Genomic DNA, 5,800 nt, shown 5'->3' on the forward strand with positions numbered 1-5,800 from the left:
GAAACAAAGAAATATGAATATATCTAACAAAAGTGTCAATAGATGCATAGAATTGATGAGTGTATATCTGTGTGTGTAAACCTCAGGAGTTTGGGGAAATAATGGAATTAAATTTGGGGGGGGTGGGGAGTGAACAACTAACAGGAGCTCAGAAATCCAGGGGTTCAGCCTACCCCCATCTTCCCAGTCATGAGGGTTTTTGGTTTTTGTTTTTTTGCATATCCATTGCCTGATAAGTATGTTTAATTTTTTGTTCACCTTTCCAATAAAGTGGTTCTCTTGAGAAAAGACAGCTATGGTCTCTCTTTATTCAGGACCCCATCCAAAGCAAGCTCCCTTTATGCTAGTTTGGGGACAGACTCCTTCCCTTCCAAAGTTATTGCTGTACATGGGATGGGGCATGGTGAGGTTGCTAAGGCAACATATGGACTAGAAGAAAGTTGCAAGAAACAATTTTTTTATGACATGATAATTTACTGAGTAGAAGAACCATAAACCTTAACTTTGTGAATTAAAAAGGAGGGAGAATCCATCTTCTTCACACAGTATAACTCCCCCTTTCCACCCTACACATATAGAATTATTTTAAATTGAACTTTCATGAACTGTCATTTTCTTTGTCATGGAAAACTGCTTGGAGAGTCTTAAATCAAAAGTATTCAAAATGCCATAAATTTTCAAGTCATGAAATGCATACGCAAAGCTAATGAAACTCTCCTTTTAACTATTCCTCTGTAGTAGTAGAGAGATAATAACTACAATTACTTGATTTAATTAAATGGTCTGCTGCTTTAGGAACTAAAGTGGTTTGGAAAGATTTTGATAAAACTATTTTCCACTGAAAAATGCTCTCTTGTTAAATTCAAACCCAAAACTTTTCATGGGAACATACTTTCACCAGAAACCATATTCTGGGCCTCAGGTGTACTTTCTGATTCAACACCCCAAAAGCCAGCTAGTTAAGAAAGCCAATAGGGTCAAACCACTCCCCGTACAGGACTCAAACTTGTGTTCTTTGAGTCTTTCATATAAAAGACCCAGATCTCTGTCTTAAAATGTCCAAATGCCTTTTTTTTTTTAAACTACAACTGAATAAAAACAGTTTGCTTCTTTAATGTTTTAACAATTTGCCTATACAATATCAGGAATAATTATATATTCTATACCAGAATAATGTGTAAGACAAAAAGAAAATCAGGTTTGAGTTCCCAATCAATCTGACATGAACCTGGGTCACTCATTATGTTTTCACATGACTGACTTAACCAGCAGTTCATTAAAGTACTGTACGTAAAGTACATTAAAGTACTGTATTCCACCATAATTAATTGCTGGAATATTCCTGTGAAAGGTCAAACCCAGTACTGCAGCTATTTATATTTTTAAATATCTGAGTATGGATTAGTGGTTGGTGCTCAGTCTTTTAAAGTGACAGGCCATATGCTTGTGACCCCACAGGCCACATATCCATAGGATAAGTCATCTCACAAGAAATGTAAGACCGTAGTGTACTTTACTGGCTTGCAATGAAATATGACATTTGGTATATGAGAAAAACTAAAATAAGGCTGACATAAGGGAGGAAGAGAAGAACAAGGGAGGTGGTAGCCAGTATCAAAGGGAGGAGAGGGAGAGAGGTGGGAAGAGAGCGAGGAAGAGCATTTACCATAAGCAGTGCCTTTCATAGAGAAGGCGGGAAGAGAGAGAGCTTACCTTAGTAAGCAAGGCCTGCCATGGGGAAGGGTGGAGGGAGAAAATGGGAGAGAGTAAAGGTGGCATCACATACGCAATTTATTCCTCAGTCTTCTGCATTTCTGCAAGGAAGCATTAGCTCCTTCCAACAACAACTTCTTGGTAGCACCATTGTTTCCAGTGACATATGTAATGACTGATCATGTATGCATAGTGTGTCAGGGCTTGATCCTCCAGCATCCCTGAAGACTCTGTTCCTTTATCCCATTGCCAGTGCCTCCAGGAGGTTTGTCTGTCATGGTGAATTATACTATCCCATGGAGACAAAGCCGTGCTCACAGGTAACTGTGTGGTCTCACTACTCAGCCCCATCTTTCTTTGTACACAGGATAAAATCCTTCCTACCCAAACAGCACAGTAGGAATTCACCTCCAAGACTATCCTGCTATGGAAAAATATACCAATTCCTGTCCCATAGGCATATATGGCATTACTTACAAACTGGGAGGAAGGCACTGACCAGAAACTCATATATGCGTATTTCCAAAGTTAGCTCACAGCTTTTAGAAACAGCACATGCCATGACCAGGTAAATGAGGGATGCTTCAATAACTCTTGAATTGGAGTTAGTGTCAAAGCCTTGTGGGGTAGTAGTGCAGTAGGAGATTACTATGTACTTAGTGTACAAACTGGTTGCTGTAATTTCTAAAAGTGTTGGCTAGAATGAAGGGAAATGCCTGTAGCCATTTTTGGAGCCATCCTACCATGCCCTGTGGGTTGATAAGCCAAGAAAATCATGGTGCTAATATATAGGCTAGGGACAAACATTTAAAAAGCCTGAGCCTGAATTGATGCAATCTTTGCAGGTTAGTCTAACCTAGCTAGGCTAAATTGGTTTTGTAACCAGTCAGACATCCCAGAAATGCAGGTACATGCCTGCAGTGGCTCAGGCTAGAAGCCAGGGGGCACTAGAGCAGCCCTCCCTTCCCTTGCACAGAGCTGATCTGAGGGGAGGCATGGTCAGGCCCTGGCAGGTGCTATGATTAGGGAGGAGTTCCTGCCCCCCCCCCTTACCAGCCCAGCAGGGAATATTTATCACCCCTAATTCAGTGTTTATCAGCTCATTAAGAAAACAGAGGGGCATTACCAGCTATCTGTTAATCCTGTCTTTTGTCCCATGTGCCACAGCTTGGCAGTAGCAAGTATGTGGTCTGCTAGCTAATGCTGAGAGGTGTCTGTGAGGGACAGGAGAATGCCTGCTTAACAGAGTGGGGAGGGGAGGTGGAGAGCAGAAACCAGACTGACACCTATAGAGACCACCGGAGCTGCAGCCAGAGAGCAGTGGGGAGAGGGCAGAGCGCCCTGCCCAGACTACAGAGCATGTCAGGATGCTGGGGGTGTCTGGTTTATCTTAAACCAGCAAGGGGTCTGGGACAGACATTGCATAAAGTGGTTTGAGCCAAATCAGTTAAGTCTGATACTACATTCAATGAGGTTTGGCTGAAACCCGTTTCAGATATTCTCAAACTGATTTATGTGCACTGAACAGTTGTTCTGTTACAGGTTTAAACCAGTTTCTGATCACTTAAACTGGTTTGTGTAATGTCTGTCCCTAGCCCTAATGGACTGCTAAGGACTCCTCCCACACTGCCACTACCAATGTGGACTTGCTTCTGCCAAACCAGAGACTGCATGGCCAGGATCTCAGCTATGTCCACAATCCTATGCCTGGTTCTACAAACCATCCCACACAGACAGAAGGTGAATACGCTCTCTGAAGAAGCAATGTCATGCTTTGACTCTGCTAGCATTAATATGGCATGCACCGAATCTGCTGACACTGGATTTTACCAAATGTAGGTCTTCTCTGCATTCGTTTCCCTAAACTCCTTATTCCAGGTGGTTTCCCTAACTAATTCCCTTAGGTGAAGAAAATTCTTCCTCTGGAATTAAGAAAGATCCTTAGTTATACACCAACTTTGCTTATCCCTCCAGCTGTTTGATACGGATTTAACTCAGGACTAAGATTATTTTCCACGGTATTCTCATAACTTTCCCAAACCATGGGCAGCAGGGATTCAGTGAGAGCTGGAAAATGTCAAGCCTTAGAAGTGGGAACCTGGCATGTGCACTATGGTTCTGCACTCCCAGCATAAGGTGTGGGCAGCAGTGTTATGACAGAGCCAGGCTCCCAGGGCCAAGTGGAAGCAGCAACTCCTGGTTCATGAGCACATGTGGCTGCTAGCAGTACCCACTTTTTTTGCCCCCTTCCCAAGTGGGTGCCTGGATCAGTTACCCCTCCCTAGTTGTACCACTATGCATGTGGGGTGGGGGGGAGAGGGAGGGCAGTCCAATAAGTGAAGTTCCCTGGATGGCCAGCTAAACAATGCTCTATTCTGTGCTCAGCTGTCACTGGGAACCTCCAAAGACAGAAGCCCCCACAAAGCACCCTGGGATCACTGCATACTGTCTCCCTTGCTGCTGAGTACCAGTAATATATGCTCTTGCCATACTCTGCAGTGCCATGCTCTGAACTATGGGGCTCTTCAATAGCTGTAAACACTTGGCCCGCTACATTTTGTGGCACTACAGACTTCCCAGAAATTCAATACCATTAAAGAATCATTACCACACTCCTGTTCAAACAGCATCAAAATGAGATGAAGATTTAGCTCTGGAATACAATGCAGCCTGATGGTTAAGGCATTTCTGTGTAATAAGACAATTTACATACCATCAAGAAGAGAAGAGAATAGAACCTAGGGTCAATGACCTCATTCTGGAGGTGAGGGACATCATCACAACCAATAATTCCTCTATTCCTCTGCTTTTGTTAGTATAGCCTATCATTTTCTTTGATTTCTTATAAATGCCCCAGAACAAAATATTCCATTTCAGATCAAATGTAAATGTTTCTCTTATTTTTGGTAAGGAAAAAAAAAATCATTTCATTTTTTGTTTGGCTGCTGAGCTGAATAATCAGTTATTCATCTAGCTTTGTTCATCAACTGTCAAAACCAGCAGCCTATTTAAAATTACATCAAATGGAGAATAGCTGAGAGAGATTACTAGGTGATTTTAACAGCTTTTTTGGTATTTTATTTAAAAGACATATCTTTAAGAAAGACTTAGCACAATTATTTTTCTATATGAATACCTTGCAGCTGGAGAGACAACAGTTGCAATGATTCATGTGGAATTCTATTTCCATTTGCTACCAAAACACTAGTGGCTTTATGCACTTTTAGGTTGGTTGGTAGGTATTGTTTGTACCTCACAAATAAAAAGTAGTAAATACTTTGTTATTTATGGAGATGGGCAGTAGGATTAGGGTGGATTTGTCTGCAATCAGTAGTTGTAGTAGCTAAATTAGATAGTGAAATCTCAGAAGTGAATTAAAAAGATATTATTGATGGTTCAAGGACTTTTTTTCATTTAAGTAGGATTCCATGTAGTTATATATAATTTGTCCACTAGAGTAAGATAAGATATCAAGATCCTACTTGTAATCTTAGATATAGAAAATTGTATGCACACATCATAAAAGTGATTATCTGGAGCTCAACCTCAAACTGTATTCTAAAGGGATATAAAGTATTAACACTGTAAATCTAATTAACAGATCTCTGTTAATTAAGTTCTGCAGATCTATTTTTCCTGGCATATGGAGAAGTACCTTTGCATAACTTAACATGTCAATCTAATTCAGGGAATATGAATGACAAGTTAAGAAAAGAATGTTCCTTCAATCTGCTCTTCTAAATTAGCAATTATTAAATTACCATTTTAATGCTTTTTATTTTTTGTAGATAGATAATATAAGTATTTTCATATATAATTTAACCCTGTTATATCATTTAAATATATTCAAGGATGACTTGGATTAGGAAAAACTTAACTCACTATCTGGAGCTTTATTTTAGACTACATACCTAGAATTTGCTGAAAAGCAAATCAAAATTGAACAATTTACAATTTAACTGATTCACATTCTTTTTATGCCATTTTTACCTCATTAATAAAGGTAATAAATTCCAGTTTAAAATTAATTAAGCTAAGAGGTAGTTTAGAAGATTTCATATCAACAGCTTGGGGAAAAAAAAAAAAA

This window comes from Gavialis gangeticus, unplaced genomic scaffold (assembly GCF_001723915.1).
Source record: "Gavialis gangeticus isolate Ggan-Ray unplaced genomic scaffold, GavGan_comp1, whole genome shotgun sequence".
NCBI classification, from domain to species: domain Eukaryota; kingdom Metazoa; phylum Chordata; order Crocodylia; family Gavialidae; genus Gavialis; species Gavialis gangeticus.